Here is a 19740-nt window from a genome sequence, read left to right on the forward strand (position 1 = left end):
GAATGTCATGCAGCTGCGTCTCCGGCCCGCGCAGGACGAAAAGCCCATTTTCTGTCATGATTTGTTGTCATAGAAGTAGGAGCCCACCACATCTATGATGATACCGGGTTTTGTCACAATTATCGTCATAGAAGTGTCATATGTATGACACAAAAAAAATTGTTCGGCCCAAAATGTCACGGATGTGTCTTTTTTTGTAGTGTTATTTTGTTCCTCCTCTTCGCAAACAGTTAATTGAACTGAACCGTATTCCATGCATCGCATAGGCAACTAAAATATGAACCGTGATTGATGCATCCTCCATCGCAAATGATTTGCACCTTTTTTGATGGTTTTTTACACCACCGTCTGTGATTATGGCATCGCACACAGTTTCGTCGAAGGGTCTCTGATCGTAGTGTTGCGGTAGCAGCATCCAGCAGTAGTGATAGATAGGTATTGAATTATATGATGTTGAAATTAATTTGTATTCATATCTGGTTCAATAATTGATGTTGTCAACATTCATCTTCATTTGCAGTGTGCTCGCATTGTGGAAAACTAAACCAGGGAACTTGTTCAAGAGGGAACTACCTCTGCAGCACCAGATCGTTTCTCCAGTAACACATCGAAATCTGTTATTTTCAGAAAAATGATCCAATAGTCTGCAAATACATTTTCTTACGCTAGTCAAATGTTCAAGCTTCTAAATAAAACTTAGCAAAGAAAAAATAATACATGTAACACCGGTTAGGTTGTTCCTAACAGGATAAATACATGTCTAATTCTGTACAAAAAATTTCAATGTCCTCAGCAACAAGCAAGGACCAACCTTTGTGGATATTATGTTTGTAGACACATCATCTCCATCTGCAAATCCGCTGATAGTTGTGACGATCATCACGAATTAGTACCAGTAAGTCTATCTTAATTAGTATCTACTACTACACTCATCTGACACATTTTGATCTTAAAAAAACTGCAACTCACCTTAGAATCGAGGACCCCTGAATTGCTCCCGGCTGTTGAATTGCTGATGGTTTGGAGATTTATCAGCGACTTATTCTTGAATCACTAGATCAATCCCACAAGTGATAATGAATATTTTAGCATGCCTTCTCCTAAAACATTGAGTAAGAGTTAGCCGCTAAACATATATGCATGGATCCATTGTTTTCCATATGATGAGGTCTTCATATTTCATACACTATGATTAATTATGTAATGCATATATGTGTGGACAAATCATTGGAATTTAACTACCATATGTTCAATTGCAATTGTTGCGAAATCTGACGAATGTTCTTCCTATGGACACTATTTGTTCAATTGAATATTGTGGAAAATTTGCTTTTTTCATGACGATTCAAAATGGGGTATTTTTGTTTTAACATGGTAATTGCTCCGCACACGGTTGAACTAAATGAGTGTGTGAGATCCACATCGGAAAGCGTACGTCAATCATACTGGAACCGTCGGTCATACATAACAGATCGCTAATGATTTGCAGTGCTGCCACATGTGCGTAGGGTCTTTGGAACCATTTGTGATATCACGATATCGCACACAAGAGCTCGGAGTAAACCATGTGCAATGTAAAATACAATCCCAGTCATAATTTTTCAGGAACGTGTGGGATCCCAAACGAAAAGCACACATCACTCTTGCCGCAACCGTCGGTGATACACAACAAATCACAAACGGTCTGCATAACTTGTATGTGTGCGAAGATGCTCCTGAACCGTTTGTGATAGAATATTACCGCACATGGTAATTGTTGGGAAACGTGTCTGATGGAATCTTGCCTGGCAGACGGGTTCCGTAGAAAACTCGTGTGTGATGGGGCACATATCGCACGAAGTTCATATGTTGGCCCATGTGCCTTACATATTGTTTCCCATATGGTTCATTATGACACACCGTTTGGTTTCACTGCGTCATTAGAAACGTTTAATCACAAATCCCACACGTGCAAAAGAATTTAGTGTGTGCTGCATCACACACGATTACACTTTGCAAGGCCTCTGGATCATGGCTCCATATCCCGACGGTTTCTGGGTCGTGTGGGAAGGACCCCCTATCGCCCACACTCACTTGGCGACGGTTCCAAATGCCGTCATGGAAAGGGATTAAAAACCGTGTGTATAGCACCGACGCGTACTAGTGTAACTGGCTCAGTTAGACGTTACTATTTATTAAGTTACGAAGATTGGCTGACGGCTCAAACCAGATGGTGCTTGACGGGGGAAACTCCAGCCAGCAGGTCAAAGTCTAATACTTGCGACCCTATCTCCTACTTTGGGCTGCAGAGCATGGCGGCACATATCATGGTACGGTGCATGGAGAGACGCATGGTACGCTGTGTACACACAATTTTGCCCGATGAATGAAACCATGCTGCCATCATGATCTTTGCCGTCGGTTATCTCCTGGTTAATCGAATAATTATGTCTGAGAAACATAGAGCATGTTCCATGGCTACTTACCAACCTCTAGTTAAAAATTCCTGAAGGCCTAGAGAAGCTGGGATCCGACTCAAAGACCTTGCAATGACTGTGATTGTATTCTACGAAACAACACGTGTGGTACAATGCGAACGATCATCAACCGTTCGTCATTGTGTGATCAAGCTAGGAACCACCTGCAACTTCCATGCCGCTTTTCTTTGAAAGGTTCTGTGATTATGAAGGGTATGGATACCAGGCGGCCTTCAACATCATATCAAGTTGGAGTCAAAGAAAAAGGGCTCGTACTGTAGTTAATCTTAAGAACAACATGTTATGAGCATGAATATTTTTTCAGTAAATGTTGACAGTAATATAAGCAAGCCATTATGAAATCATAGGAAAGTAGCATGTTGTTGTAACAGACATTTGTTGTGAGGACTAGAGTAGGCTAGCAATACGTCCAACCACAGAAGGGTCCACAACGCTAGCTAGGCCCTACGGCGACGGCAGCCTCACATCGCAGCCGAACCAGTGAACCCTCGTACTCCTCTCCGCGTGGGCATCCACTGCCGCTTCTTCCCCGGCTCCGCGTCGTCCCCTTCCTTGGCCTCGCTGTCGTCCACCGCATTGGTGCTCTCGGCGCGGCGTGGTCAACGACATTCCATCAAAAGAGTACTATACGTGGAGAGGCTGACAGTTGGGTCCACGGCCACAGCCCAGTTTTTTGTGATTTGCCAAGTAAGTCGCTTTGTCAGGCCTGTTGGGTGCAAATCTTTCAAGACGAGGAGAGCTTTCATTCGGCTGGCCGAGAAAATGGCCCATCAGTAATGAGAAATGGGTTGTACATTTTTAAAACACATCAAACCGGCAATTTGTTTCAAATATTTTTTTTCATTTTGAGATTTTAAATTACATTAATTTTTATGCGTGGAGAATTTGTTGGATTTTATATTGATATACATTTATTTTTAAAATCAGTTTGAATGTGAGTCGAAATTTCAGGATTAAAAACAGTTCGGACCGCACCGAAATATGCAAAATTTCGTATAATTTTTTAACCGTGGCCATAATATGGGTTGTAATGCTAACAAAAAGAATATGTGCTCCAAAAAACCTTAATAATTAGCAAATGGGGTGTAAATTATTAGAAATAATGGTAGATGGGTTGTATGCTGTTTTCCACATATTTGAGGCTTTCCTAAAAAAAGGTTGACGCACAAGTAGTGACTGTTGGATGGCCATCCAATGGCCGTCGTGCTTCTTCAATCTCTGCTCTTCCTGCTCCACCTGCTCCAACAAGCGCCGGCGGGACTGCCTGCTCCCTCCTCCCCGTGGCCAGCTCTGCTGCCGCGTAGGCCTCACCGCCCCATCGTACTCCCATCGCTGGCCTAGCCATCCCTCTACTCACCCACACCTGCTGTTATTCTCCGGCGACGGCAGACAAACCAGTAAACCCTCGTACGGTCGTACTCCCCTCCGCGTGGGAAACAACTGCCGAGTCTTCCCTGCCTCCGTGTCGTTCCCTTCCTAGGCCTCACCGGCGTCCACCGCCCTGGTGCTCTCGGCGTGGCCTGGTAAACGTGGTCAATGACCGACATGCATGTGAAGTTGACTGTACGTGGAGAGGCCGACAGCTGGGTCCACGACCGCACGTAAGGAAATGCCTCCTTATTACGCGCAAAATAATGATTCCTCGACCTGACATCAGGGACCCACCGAAAGGTCTTCTGTATTTTGCAAAAATAATGTTACCGCCACTGACAGCTCGGACCCACCAGCTATATCTTCGCACGCAAGGAAGTGTCTCCTTATTACGCTCAAAAAATGAATACTCCCCCTGTTAGCTAGGACCCAGTATAGTGGCAGGCTGACTTGTGGGCCTACTAAGTTGACGGGGACGGAGGGCTTGTCAACTAAGTCAATATGCACGATTTTAGCTCCAGTGACCGTACGATATACATCTAACGGCCGTAGTGCTTCTTCAACCTCTGGTCTTATTGCTCCAGCTGCCCAAACTAGCCCCGGTCATGCCTCGTGCTCCTGCCTCCCATGGCCGGCTGCGATGTGGCAGAGGCCTCACCACCCCTACTACTCCCACCGCTGGCCAGGCCATCCCTCTACTCACCCACACCCCCTGTTATTCTGCGGCGACGACAGCCTCACACCGCAGTGAACCAGTGAACCCTCGTACTCCTCTACGCGTCCAAACGGAATATTATCTACTGTTTAGGACTATATTGGGCTTTATTTTCCACTTTTATATTATTTTTGGGACTAACCTATTAACCGGAGGCCCAGCCCAGAATTGCTGTTTTTTTGCCTATTTCAGTGTTTCGGAGAAACAGAATATCAAACGGAGTCCAAACGGAATAAAACCTTCGAGAACGTGATTTTCTCACCGAACGTGATCCAAGAGACTTGGACCCTACTCCAAGGAGTCAAAGAGGAGGTCACGAGGGTGGGGGGCGCCCCCCTAGGGCGCGCCCCCTGCCTCGTGGGCCCCTTGGTGCTCCACCGACGTACTTCTTCCTCCTATATATACATACGTACCCCCAAACGATCAGAACAGGAGCCAAAAACCTAATTCCACCGCCGCAACTTTCTGTATCCACGAGATCCCATCTTGGGGCCTGTTCCGGAGCTCCGCCGGAGAGGGCCGTCATCACGGAGGGCTTCTACATGATCATAGCCTCTCCGATGAAGTGTGAGTAGTTTACCTCAGACCTTCGGGTCCATAGTTAGTAGCTAGATGGCTTCTTCTCTCTCTTTGAATCTCAATACAAAGTTCTCCCCCTCTCTTGTGGAGATCTATTCGATGTAATCTTCTTTTTGCGGTGTGTTTGTTGAGACCGATGAATTGTGGGTTTATGATCAAGTCTATCTATTAATAATATTTGAATCTTCTCTGAATTATTTTATGTATGATTGATTATCTTTGCAAGTCTCTTCGAATTATCCGTTTGGTTTGGCAACTAGATTGGTAGTTCTTGCCATGGGAGAAGTGCTTAGCTTTGGGTTCGATCTTGCGGTGTCCTTTCCCAGTGACAGAAGGGGCAGCAAGGCACGTATTGCATCGTTGCCACCGAGGATAACAAGATGGGGTTTATTTCATATTGCATGAATTTATCTCTCTACATCATGTCATCTTGCTTAAGGCGTTACTCTGTTTTTAACTTAATACTCTAGATGCTTGCTGGATAGCGGTCGATGAGTGGAGTAATAGTAGTAGATGCAGAATCGTTTCGGTCTACTTGTCATGGACGTGATGCCTATATACATGATCATGCCTAGATATTCTCATAACTTTGCTCAATTCTGTCAATTTCTCAACAGTAATTTGTTCACCCACCGTAGAATACTTATGCTCTTGAGAGAAGCCACTAGTGAAACATATGGCCCCCGGGTCTATTCTCATCATATCAATCTCCATCACTTTAATCTTGCTTTGCTTTTTTACTTTGCTTTTACTTTACACTTTGCATCTTTATACCAAAAATACCAAAAATATTATATCTATCAGATCTTACTCTCGTAAGTGACCGTGAAGGGATTGACAGCCCCTAATCGCGTTGGTTGCGAGTAGCAATCGTTTTGTGTAGGTACAAGGGACTTGAACGTGGCCTCCTACTGGATTGATACCTTGGTTCTCAAAAACTGAGGGAAATACTTACGCTACTCTGCTGCATCATCCCTTCCTCTTCGGGGAAAACCAACGCAATCTTAAGACGTAGCAAGAAGGATTTCTGGCGCCGTTGCCGGGGAGTCTATGCAAAAAGTCAACATACCAAGTACCCATCACAATCCCTATCTCTCGCATTACATTATTTGCCATTTGCCTCTCATTTTCCTCTCCCCCACTTCACCCTTGCCGTTTTCTTCGCCCTCTCTCTCTCTATCCTCCCTCTCTATTTGCCTCTTTTTCCCGTTTGCTCTTGTCTGCTCGTGTGCTAGTTTGCTTGTTTGTCGCGATGGCTCAACCGAGATTTGGTGATCTTCACCTTAAAAGGTTAGAGGAGTTCCAAACAAACGTTAGGAAGTTTATGGTTTTGCAATTTGAGCATAATAATTTCTTTAGAAACAAGCTTAAGGAACAAAAAAGTTTTAAGAGTTATATGAATAAAGAGCTTGATGATATGTCTAAAGAATTTGAGGGTATAAGATCCCAAATTGCTCGTCTAGAAAAGATGACTGCTGAAATTTCGGATATGCAAGCCACCTTAGTCAATAAGATGGCCGCTAAACCGAATTCCTATGAAAATCAAGATGAAGATCTAAAAGTTATTGATGTGTCCGCTATTAAATCTTTCTCTTGCAATATGAATCTTGATGAAACTGAATATGATCTTCCTTTACCTAGAAGGCGTTCTAAAAATGCGGAGTATTTAGATCTTAATGATGAAATTGATGAAAGTGGGATTGAAAGAAATAAAAATCTAGATGTTGCTAAACCCACTATATTGGATTTCAAGGAATTTAATTATGAAATTTGCTCTTTAATTGATTGTATTTCCTTTTTGTAATCCGTGCTAAATTCTCCACATGCTTATAGTCAAAATAAAGCCTTCACCGAACATATTGTTGATGCCTTGATGCAATCTTATGAAGAAAAACTTGAGTTGAAAGTTTCTATCCCTAGAAAACTCTATGATGAGTGGGAACCAACTATTAATATTTAAAATTAAAGATCATGAGTTTTATGCTTTGTGTGATTTGGGTGCTAGTGTCTCTACTATTCTCAAGACTTTGTGTGATTTGCTAGATTTCCGTAATTTTGATGATTGCTCTCTAAACTTGCATCTTGCGGATTCCACTATTAAGAAACCTATGGGAAGGATTAATGATGTTCTTATTGTTGGAAATAGGAATTATGTGCCCGTAGATTTCATTGTTCTTGATGTAGATTGCAATCATTCTTGCCCTATTATTCTTGGTAGACCTTTCCTTAGAACGGTTGGTGCGATTATTGATATGAAGGAAGGGAATATTAGATTTCAATTTCCATTAAAAAAGGGCATGGAACACTTTACAAGAAATAAAATAAAATTGCCATATGAAACTATCATGAGAGCCACTTATCGATTGCCTACCAAAGATGGCAATACCTAGATCTATCCTCGCTTTTATGCCTAGCTAGGGGCGTTAGACGATAGCGCTTGTTGAGAGGCAACCCAATTTTATTTTTATTCCTTGCTTTTTTTATCCTGTTTAGTAATAAATAAATTATTTAGCCTCTCTTTTGGTTGTGTTTTTGTGTTTAATTAGTGTTTGTGCCATGTAGAACCATTGGGAAGACTCGGGGAAAGTCTTGTTGAACTTGCTATAAAAAACAGAAACTTTAGCGCTCACGAGAACTGCTGTCATTTTTCTTTGGAAACTGCTATTTAGTTAAATTTTTTTCAGATGATTAACAGATAAATTACTCACGTCCAGAAATTTATTTTAGAATTTTTGGAGTTCCAGATCTTGCGCTAGGTACAGATTACTACAGACTGTTCTGTTTTTGACAGATTCTGTTTTTGGTATGTTGTTTGCTTATTTTGATGAACCTATGGCTAGTAAAATAGTTTATAATCCATAGAGAAGTTGGAATACAGTAGTGTTAACACCAATATAAACAAATAATGAGTTCATTACAGTACCTTGAAGTGGTCTTTTGTTTTCTTTCGCTAACGGAGGTCACGAGTTTTCTACTTTAAGTTTTGTGTTGTGAAGTTTTCAAGTTTTGGGTGAATTCTTTTGATGGATTATGGAACAAGGAGTGGCAAGAGACTAAGCTTGGGGATTCCCATGGCACCCCCAAGATAATCCAAGGACACCAAAAAGTCAAAGCTTGGGGATGCCCCGTAAGGCATCCCCTCTTTCGTCCACTTCCATCGGTAATTTACTTGGAGCTATATTTTTATTCACCAACATGATATGTGTTTTGCTTGGAGCGTATTGTATTATTTGTGTCTTAGTATGCCACAATCATCCTTGCTGTACACACCTTTTGAGAGAGCCATACATGAATTAAAATTTGATAGAATACTCTATGTGCTTCACTTATATCTTTTGAGCTATGTAGTTTTGCTCTATGTGCTTCACTTATATCTTTTGAGCGTTATAATTTTGCTCTATGTGCTTCACTTAGATCTTTTAGAGAATGGTGGTGGATTTGCTTTCAAGAAACTATTGATCTCTCATGCTTCACTTAAATCATTTTAGAGTCTCTTAATAGCATGGTAATCTGCTTAATAATAATATGCTTGGTATTCAAGATTTGTGAAACTTTCTTTTGAGTGTGTTGAATACTAAGAAAAGTTGGATGCTTGATAATTGTTTTGAGATATGGAGGTGATAATATTAAAGTCATGCTAGTTGAGTAGTTGTGAATTTAAAGAATACTTGTGTTAAAGTTTGTGATTCCCGTAGCATGCACGTATGGTGAACCGTTATGTGATGAAGTCAGAGCATGATTTATTTATTGATTGTCTTCCTTATGAGTGGCGGTAGGGGACGAGCGATGGTCTTTTCCTACCAATCTATCCCCATAGGAGCATGAGCGTAATACTTTGCTTTGATAACTTCTAGATTTTTTCAATAAGTATATGGGTTCTTTATGACTAATGTTGAGCCCATGGATTATACGCACTCTCACCCTTCCACCTTTGCTAGCCTCTCTAATACCGTGCACTTTTCGCCGGTATCATACACCTACCATATACCTTCCTCAAAACAGCCACCATTCCTACCTATTATGGCATTTCCATAGCCATTCCGAGATATATTGCCATGCAACTTTCCACCGTTCCGTTTATTATGACACACTCCATCATTGTCATATTGCATATCCCGGTACACCGCTGGAGGCATTCATATAGAGTCATATTTTGTTCTAAGTATTGAGTTGTAATTGTTGAGTTGTAAGAAAAATAAAAAGTGTGATGATCATCATTATTAGAGCATTGTCCCAGTGAGGAAAGAATGATGGAGACTATGATTCCCCCACAAGTCGGGATGAGACTCCGGACGAAAAATAAAAAAAATAAAAAAAAGAGGCCAAAGAAGTCCAAATAAAAAGAGGCCATATAAAAAAAGATAAAAGGCCCAAATAAAAAAAATGAGAGAAAAAGAGAGAAGGGACAATGTTACTATCCTTTTACCACACTTGTGCTTCAAAGTAGCACCATGATCTTCATAGTAGAGAGTCTCTCATGTTATCACTTTCATATACTAGTGGGAATCTTTCATTATAGAACTTGGCTTGTATATTCCAATGATGGGCTTCCTCAAATTGCCCTAGGTCTTCATGAGCAAGCAAGTTGGATGCACACCCACTCAGTTTCTTTTTGAGCTTTCATATACTTATAGCTCTAGTGCATCCGTTGCATGGCAATCCCTACTCACTCACATTGATATCTATTGATGGGCATCTCCATAGCCCGTTGATATGGCTAGTTGATGTGAGACTATCTTCTCCTTTTTGTCTTCTCCACAACCACCACTCTATTCCACCTATAGTGCTATATCCATGGCTCACACTCATGTATTGCGTGAAGATTGAAAAAGTTTTGAAAAAGTTAGAGTATGAAACAATTGCTTGGCTTGTCATCGACGTTGTGCATGATTTAAATACTTTGTGTGGTGAAGATAGAGCATAGCCATACTATATGATTTTGTAGGGATAACTTTCTTTGGCCATGTTATTTTGAGAAGACATAATTGCTTTGTTAGTATGCTTGAAGTATTATTATTTTTATGTCAATATAAACTTTTGTCTTGAATCTTTCGAATCTGAATATTCATATCACAATTAAGAAGATTTGCATTGAAATTATGCCAAGTAGCACTCCGCATCAAAAATTCTCTTTTTATCATTTACCTACTAGAGGACGAGCAGGAATTAAGCTTGGGGATGCCTGATACGTCTCCAACGTATCTATATTTTTGATTGATCCATGCTATATTATCTACTGTTTAGGACTATATTGGGCTTTATTTTCCACTTTTATATTATTTTTGGGACTAACCTATTAACCAGAGGCCCAGCCCAGAATTGTTGTTTTTTTCCTATTTCAGTGTGTCGGAGAAACAGAATATCAAACGGAGTCCAAACATAATAAAACCTTCGGGAACGTGATTTTCTCACCGAACGTGATCTAGGAGACTTGGAACCTACTCCAAGGAGTCAAAGAGGATGTCACGAGGGTGGGGGCGCGCCCCCCCTAGGGCGTGCCCCCCTGCCTCGTGGGCCCCTCGGTGCTCCACCGACGTACTTCTTCCTCCTATATATACATATGTACCCCCAAACGATCAGAACAGGAGCCAAAAACCTAATTCCACCGCCGCAACTTTTTGTATCCACGAGATCCCATCTTGGGGCCTGTTCCGGAGCTCCGCCGGAGAGGGCCGTCATCATGGAGGGCTTCTACATCATCATAGCCTCTCCGATGAAGTGTGAGTAGTTTACCTCAGACCTTCGGGTCCATAGATAGTAGCTAGATGGCTTATTCTCTCTCTTTGAATCTCAATACAAAGTTCTCCCCCTCTCTTGTGGAGATCTATTCGATGTAATCTTCTTTTTGCAGTGTGTTTGTTGAGACCGATGAATTGTGGGTTTATGATCAAGTCTATCTATGAATAATATTTGAATCTTCTCTGAATTCTTTTATGTATGATTGGTTATATTTGCAAGTCTCTTCGAATTATTCGTTTGGTATGGCCAACTAGATTGGTAGTTCTTGCCATGGGAGAAGTGCTTAGCTTTGGGTTCGATCTTGCAGTGTCCATTCCTATTTATAGAAGGGGCAGCAAGGCACGTATTGCATCGTTGCCATCGAGGATAACAAGATGGGGTTTATTTCATATTGCATGAATTTATCTCCCTACATCATGTCATCTTGCTTAAGGCGTTACTCTGTTTTTTAACTTAATACTCTAGATGCATGCTGGATAGCCGTCGATGAGTGGAGTAATAGTAGTAGATGCAGAATCGTTTCGGTCTACTTGTCATGGACGTGATGCCTATATACATGATCATGCCTAGATATTCTCATAACTATGCTCAATTCTGTCAATTGCTCAACAGTAATTTGTTCACCCATCATAGAATACTTATGCTCTTGAGAGAAGCCACTAGTGAAACCTATGGCCCCCGGGTCTATTCTCATCATATCAATCTCCATCACTTTAATATTGCTTTGCTTTTTTACTTTGCTTTTACTTTACACTTTGCATCTTTATACCAAAAATACCAAAAATATTATATCTATCAGATCTCACTCTCATAAGTGACCGTGAAGGGATTGACAACCCCTAATAGCGTTTGTTGCGAGTAGCTATCATTTTGTGCAGGTACGAGGGACTTGAGCGTGGCCTCCTACTGGATTGATACCTTGGTTCTCAAAAACTGAGGGAAATATTTACGCTACTCTTCTGCATCATCCCTTCCTCTTCGGGGAAAACCAACGCAAGCTCAATACGTAGCACGCGTCGTCCCCTTCCTAGGCCTCACTGTTGTCCACCGCCCTGGTGCTCTCGGCGCGGCGTGGTCAACGTGGTCAAGGAACGGCTTCCGTTGGACGTGGACTATACGTGGAGAGGCTGACAGCTGGGTCCACGGCCACAGCAAGGAAGTGCCTCCTTATTACATGCAAAATAATTATTCCTCCACCTGACAGCGGGGACCCACCGGACGGGCCACCGTATTTCGCAAAAAAAAACGTTTCCCCTTGACTACTGGGACCCACCAGCTACATCTTCGCAAGCAAGGAAGTGCCTCACAGTCGGGACCCACCTGGTCGAAGCGTATGTAGCGTTGTTATTCTGGTCGCGAACGTGTACGTACATATATACTGGTGGATGTAGAGGCGCGCACGTGTCGTAGTAGAGGCGCGCACGTAGCATGTACACATACGTACAACGGCTAGGGTGCAAGAAAGAAAATACGGCCACGTATGTGTACATACGGGCGGGGTCCCGAACACCTACTCGCGCATACGTACGGCCAGGGCTCGTGTACATGGCTGGGTCGGAACAAAGAAACATCGTCGTCGTCGTGTTCATGGGCAGGCATCGGAATGCGTCATGTTCATGGGGAGGCAACGGAATGCGTCGTGTTCATCGGGAGGCAACAGAACGCGTGGGAGCCAACATGCTGGGTCGGAACGGAATGCGTGGTCGTGTTCATCGGGAGGGCTTGGATGGAACTAGCGATGGAAACGAGGCCTGGAGTACTGCAAAACAGACCTCCTACGTTCGGAACTGGGTCCTGTTGATCGGGAGGGGTGTCGCGTACCGCAAAACGGAGGAAACGGACCTCCTACGGTCGAAACGGGGGTCCTGTTGATCGGGAGGGGTGTGGCGTACCGCAAAACGGACCTCCTACGGTCGAAACGGCGTCCTGTTGATCGGGAAGGGGTGTGGCGTACCGCAAAATGGACGAGACGGACCTCCTACGGTTGAAACGGGGGTCCTGTTCATCGGGAAGGGGTGTGGTGTACCGCAAAATGGACGAGACGGACCTCCTACGGTTGAAACGGGGGTCCTCTTCATCGGGAGGGGTGTGGCGTACCGCAAATCGGGACACCACGGGATACTGTTCATCTCCACTGTCGACCTCCTCCGACCTCCACGGGCTATCGTCGACCTCCTCCAGCCTCCATGGGCTCCTGTTCATCCAGCCTCCACCGCGCGCTACTCCACCGGCTACTGTTCAACCACCCCTCCATGGGCACCCCTCCACCATCTACTATTCATCCAGCCCTCCACACCACGGGGTCCTGTTCAACGACCCCTCCACGGGCACCCCTCCACCGTCTACTATTCATCCAGCCCTCCACACCACGGGGTCCTGTTCATCCAAAGGCAACGCCACCGCTCACTGTTCATCCAACCCCCCACCCCCCGCAATGCTCACTGGTCATCCAATCGATCGGCTTCAGTTAGCAGCAGTAGCGAAGGAATCGCTCGATCGGGTTCAGTTAACAGCCATCGATCGACCGCTCGGGTTCAGTAATGCGTAGCCTGCAGTGCAATCGCTCGGGTTCAGTTAGAGCCCAACGCCTTGCTCGGGTTCAGTTAGAGCCAACGCCTCGCAGACATGAGCGTACGTGTACGAGAGAAACGCGCATCGCTCGGCCCCCGACCTCCCACCGTAACCTGGAACTCCCCGAAATTTTCCTCCCCCTCGCTTCTACCACGGTTTTTTCCTTCATGGACAACCCAAAGAATGTCATGCAGCTGCGTCTCCGGCCCGCCCAGGACGAAAAGCCCATTCTCTGTCATGATTTTTTGTCATAGAAGTAGGAGCCCACCACATATATGATGATACCGGGTTTTGTCACAATTATCGTCATAAAAGTGTCATATGTATGACACACAAAAAATTGTTCGTCCCAAAATGTCACGGATGTGTCTTTTTTGTAGTGTTATTTTGTTCCTCCTCTTCGCAAACAGTTAATTGAGCTGAACCGTATTCCGTGCATCGCACATGCAACTAAATTATGAACCGTGATTGATGCATCCTCCATCGCAAACGATTTGCACCTTTTTTGATGGTTTTTACACCACCGTCTGCGATTATGGCATCGCACATAGTTTCGTCGAAGGGTCTCTGATCGTAGTGTTGCGGTAGCAGCATCCAGCAGTAGTGATAGATAGGTATTGAATTATATGATGTTGAAATTAATTTGTATTCATATCTGGTTCAATAATTGATGTTGTCAAAATTCATCTTCATTTGCAGTGTGCTCGCATTGTGGAAAACTAAACCAGGGAACTTGTTCAAGAGGGAACTACCTCTGCAGCACCAGATCGTTTCTCCAGTAACACATCGAAATCTGTTATTTTCAGAAAAATGATCCAATAGTCTGCAAATACATTTTCTTACGCCAGTCAAATGTTCAAGCTTCTAAATAAAACTTAGCAAAGAAAAAATAATACATGTAACACCGGTTAGGTTGTTCCTAACAGGATAAATACATGACTAATTCTATACAAAAAATTTCAACGTCCTCAACAACAAGCAAGGACCAACCTTTGTGGATACTATGTTTGTAGACACATCATCTCCATCTGCAAATCCGCTGATAGTTGTGACGATCATCGCGAATTAGTACCAGTAAGTCTATCTTAATTAATATCTACTTCTACACTCATACGATACATTTTGATCTTAAAAAAACTGCAGCTCATCTTAGAACCGAGGACCCCTGAATTGCTCCCGGCTGGTGAATTGCTGATGGTTTGGAGCTTTATCAGCGACTTATTCTTGAATCACTACATCAATCCCACAAGTGATAATGAATATTTTAGCATGCCTTCTCCTGAAACATTGAGTAAGAGTTAGCCGCTAAACATATATGCATGGATCCATTGTTTTCCATATGATGAGGTCTTCATATTTCATACACTATGATTAATTATGTAATGCATATATGTGTGGACATATCATTGGAATTTAACTACCATATGTTCAATTGCAATTGTTGCGAAATCTGACGAATGTTCTTTCTATGGACACTATTTGTTCAATTGAATATTGTGGCAAATTTGCTTTTTTCATGATGATTCAAAATGGGGTATTTTTGTTTTAACATGGTAATTGCTCCGCACACGGTTGAACTAAATGAGTGTGTCAGATCCACATCGGAAAGCGTACGTCAATCATACTGGAACCGTCGGTCATACATAACAGATCGCTAACGATTTGCAGTGCTGCCACATGTGCATAGGGTCTTTGGAACCATTTGTGATATCACGATATCGCACACGATAGCTCGGAGTAAACCATGTGCAATGTAAAATACAATGCCAGTCGTAATTTTTCAGGAACGTGTGGGATCCCAAACGAAAAGCACACATCACTCTTGCCACAACCGGCTGTGATACACAACAAATCACAAACGGTCTGCATAACTTGTATGTGTGCGAAGATGCTCCTGAACCGTTTGTGATAGAATATTACCGCACATGGTAATTGTTGGGAAACGTGTCCGATGGAATCTTGCATGGCAGACGGGTTCAGTAGAAAACTCATGTGTGATGGGGCACATATCGCACGAAGTTCATATGTTGGCCCATGTGCCTTACATACTGTTTCCCATATGGTTCATTATGACACACCGTTTGGTTTCACTGCGTCATTAGAAACGTTTAATCACCAATCCCACACGTGCAAAAGAATTTATTGTGTGCTGCATCACACACGATTACACTTTGCAAGGCCTCTGGATCATGGCTCATATCTCGACGGTTTCTTGGTCGTGTGGGAAGGACCCCCTATCGCCCACACTCACTTGGAGACGGTTCCAAATGCTGTCGTGGAAAGGGATTAAAAACCGTGTGTATAGCACCGACGCGTACTAGTGTAACTGGCTCAGTTAGACGTTACTATTTATTAAGTTACGAAGATTGGCTGACGGCTCAAACCAGATGGTGCTTGACAGGGGAAACTCCAGCCAGCAGGTCAAAGTCTAATACTTGCGACCCTATCTCCTACTTTGGGCTGCAGAGCATGGCGGCACATATCAGGGTACAGTGCATGGAGAGACGCATGGTACGCTGTGTACACACAGTTTTGCCCGATGAATGAAACCATGCTGCCATCATGATCTTTGCCGTCGGTTATCTCCTGGTTAATCGAATAATTATGTCTGAGAAACATAGAGCATGTTCCATGGCTACTTACCAACCTCTAGTTAAAAATTCCTGAAGGCCCAGAGAAGCTGGGATCTGACTCAAAGACCTTGCAATGACTGTGATTGTATTCTGCGAAACAACACGTGCGGTACAATGCGAACGATCATCAACCGTTCGTCGTTGTGTGATCAAGCTAGGAACCACCTGCAACTTCCATGCCGCTTTTCTTTGAAATGTTCTGTGATTATGAAGGGTATGGACACCAGGCGGCCTTCAACATCATATCAAGTTGGAGTAAAAGAAAAAGGGCTCGTACTGTAGTTAATCTTAAGAACAACATGTTATGAGCATGAATATTTTTTCAGTAAATGTTGACAGTAATATAAGCAAGCCATCATGAAATCATAGGAAAGTAACATGCTGTTGTAACAGACATTTGTTGTGAGGACTAGAGTAGGCTAGCAATACGTCCAACCATAGAAGGGTCCACAACGTAAATGGCATCAGAGAACCATGGAGGATGTACGATCCTGCGATGGACGTGCAGATTTATCCACTTGCCGAAGTGACCTGTCAGATAGGCGAGACCGCTGTTGAAGAACGCACTTAGCCTGTAGTCTTAATAATTCATAGATCTTGTGGGAACTTGGCAGATTACAACGTTGATCAAATCAAACTTGGTATCATGTTGGCTATTGTAAGATTCCGAGTATTCTTGGTAGCGGTGCCAAAGCAGTGTAGTTTTAATCGAAGGAAGGCGGATCAATCACCGGGTGTAGACCTCCACGAGCATCCAGCTGTCGCGACCGTCGATGAGCACCATCCAAGACGTGCTCATGCTGACCCAATACATACTATTAATGTAGTTTAGGGTGACAGGGATCTGATCGCAGTCGAGGGGGTCGATGCTCGTCACTCTATGATCGTTATGCTACGTGACATGTCATTTCTAAAGATCAGGCGGCATCAGCAAGCAGGGAGCTGGCTTAAAAAGCTCCGGCCTGAGGGCTTTGAGTAAACGGTATAGCCCCGACGAGCACGCGTCGAGAGTCATGGTACTGAGATTGTCCACACATGAAAAAATGAGCTTGATTACCTCCGTGGAGCGAATTCCAGCCAATCTTTCAGTGGACGCTGCTCGGTTCTGCCATTGTTAGTGTTTGGTTTCGGAAGAGGGGGGAGGCGCCTAGCGGGGATGGAATATTGGACGATTATGTGCGAATGAGGATGGAGAAGCGAATATATGCTGCAGGAAGTGGACAGGTGATGATGACAATGTAGCAGGAGCATGCCGCTTGACTTACGAGACACATCACAGCAGCATACATGCATATCTATGCCAGACAACTTGCTTGAGTGATCACAATACTAGTACAATAAACAACCATACCTACTACTATGCCCGGGTAGTATGGTGGAGTAGGACTCTGCTCTATTACTAGCACCGGAGTAGTAGTCTATTGTAAAATAGTTACAAACTTCAATGCTCAAGCATGGAATGACTATGAACCACCATCGATGCTAACTCTAATCCCTAGAAAACGTTCGCTGGGAGACATGGCAGTTGCAAACGCCCATGACACAGTTACAGTACGTGTGTAATGGTGGCGGTTTTGTCCAATACTATGGCTTAAAAAAGGCCATCGTCGGATGGAAATCTGACGATTATACGGGATTTGCCAGGATTGGGCTCGTGGCAAACAATCAACAGGTATCATTACTAAAAAAGGTTAAAACACCCGGGGCTAGAAATTGCACCGGCTGACCACTAACAATGATACTAACATAGTTTTAAAATGGTTAGAGAATGTGTCTACATGGTTTTCGGAATTATATGCAAACTAGCAAGATGCCCGTGCATTGCACGGAACATCAAGATGTATTTTTTACAAAACACCTATTGTGATTAACCCATGCAGGAGTAATCCCATGTGTAAAAACTAATGATATCTCGAGAATCTCACCGAAAAATGGTATCTCGAGAATTTCATCAAAAATATGATATCTCGAGAAAGATGAGAGATGAGGTGAGGAGGAGTGGTGTGCGGTGGTGATTGGTGGTCAGACTTAGTGGAGGCATGGGGATGGACGATGCCGGCAGCGGCCACCATGCTAGATTGTTCCAGAGGCTTCCGTTTTTATTACTCAACAATGAAGTTGTGGGAGATAAGGATGAACGAGAGAGGTCCGGGTATCCTTTTGTAAAAAATTGCCATAGTTTGCTTTCTATCCGTCACATATAGATTGGACGGTCTATATTGCAAAATGGCAGGCACACATCATCACCAACTCGGTTTTTATAAGAGTATATGTATATATAGATATATAGATGATATAGATATATAGATAGATAGTAGAGATAGAGAGTAGTAGTAGAGAGTAGTAGTAGTAAAAGAAATGGAGGGAGTACTAGTAAGGACAATGTCTACTGCTTCGTGTTCTACTCCTGCGTTCTGTGCGGCAGGCGCAACGTCCCCACAGCCACTCCCATTTCATGGAAGGCCTGGTCGATGCCTGCAAGGTGCCCTGCGTCTACAAGAGTTTCGGCTACGAGAGGTACGTCCACCAGTACTCGCTGGCGGAGCCTAGTTCCAGATGCGCGCACGCGCCCTGCTACTGCTATGAGTGCACGGCGCCGTTTGAGGGCTCACCGGCGAGCCTCATGCATCACCTCACGGCACCGTCCGACAATCACAACTAGCCCGTGGTGAACATAAAGTACGCTACATGCTACCCGTTCACCGTGCCAGAGTCGTTGGAGGATCACCGCCGCTTGCTAGTCACAGAGGAGGATGGCAGCGTTTTCCTCTTGGCTGTGGGCACCGGCAAGGCCCTCGCAGGGTACCTGTATTGCCCCAGACACACCCGCCGGTGGTCGTTACTCCTGGTGGGATCTAGACTGGCCCCACAGATCAATACTAGTCTTTTCTGTGCACTTTGTCCTCACTCGTGCGCACCCGGGAGCAACTTCCCTGTCGGTCACCCATTTTGAAATTACTCCGAGCTGAGCACGCTTAACTTCGGACTTCTGTCTGAATGGGCTTCCAGAAAAGAAGTATTTTTTTATTGATATGAGTAGTCTATCATCCCTATTAAGCCAGACTATCACATACACCCCCACTCAGAGGAACCGACGTTCTTGTCGGGCCACAGGAACGTTCCCTCTTGGCACATACGTCTGTGCATCCAGTCCGGTACATGTGCCATGTCGGGTGCCACGATGGGTCACAAACGTCATGAACAACATGACCGCGCACCTGCCCGCAAACATCCGTGTAACCGCGAGGGTCGACTCTGATACCAACTTGTAACGCCCGAACACACCCGTCGGTGGTCGTTACTCCTGGCGGGATCTAGACTGGCCCCGCAGATCAATACTAGTCTTTTCTGTGCAGTTTGTCCTCACTCGTGCGCACCCGGGAGAAACTTCCCGGTCGGTCACCCATTCCGAAATTACTTCAATTTGAGCACGCTTAACTTTGGAGTTCTGTCCGAATTGGCTTCCGGAAAAGAGGGAATTCCTTACTAATATGAGTAGTCTATCATCCCTACTAAGCCAGGCTAAAAAACTACCGCCCCGTCTGTATAGTTTGTGTTGATGACCCACAAGTATAGGGGATCAATTGTATCTATTTTCGATAAGTAAGAGTGTCGAACCCAACGAGGATCAGAAGGAAATGACAAGTGGTTTTCA

This window comes from Triticum dicoccoides, chromosome 4A (assembly GCF_002162155.2).
Source record: "Triticum dicoccoides isolate Atlit2015 ecotype Zavitan chromosome 4A, WEW_v2.0, whole genome shotgun sequence".
NCBI lineage: Eukaryota > Viridiplantae > Streptophyta > Magnoliopsida > Poales > Poaceae > Triticum > Triticum dicoccoides.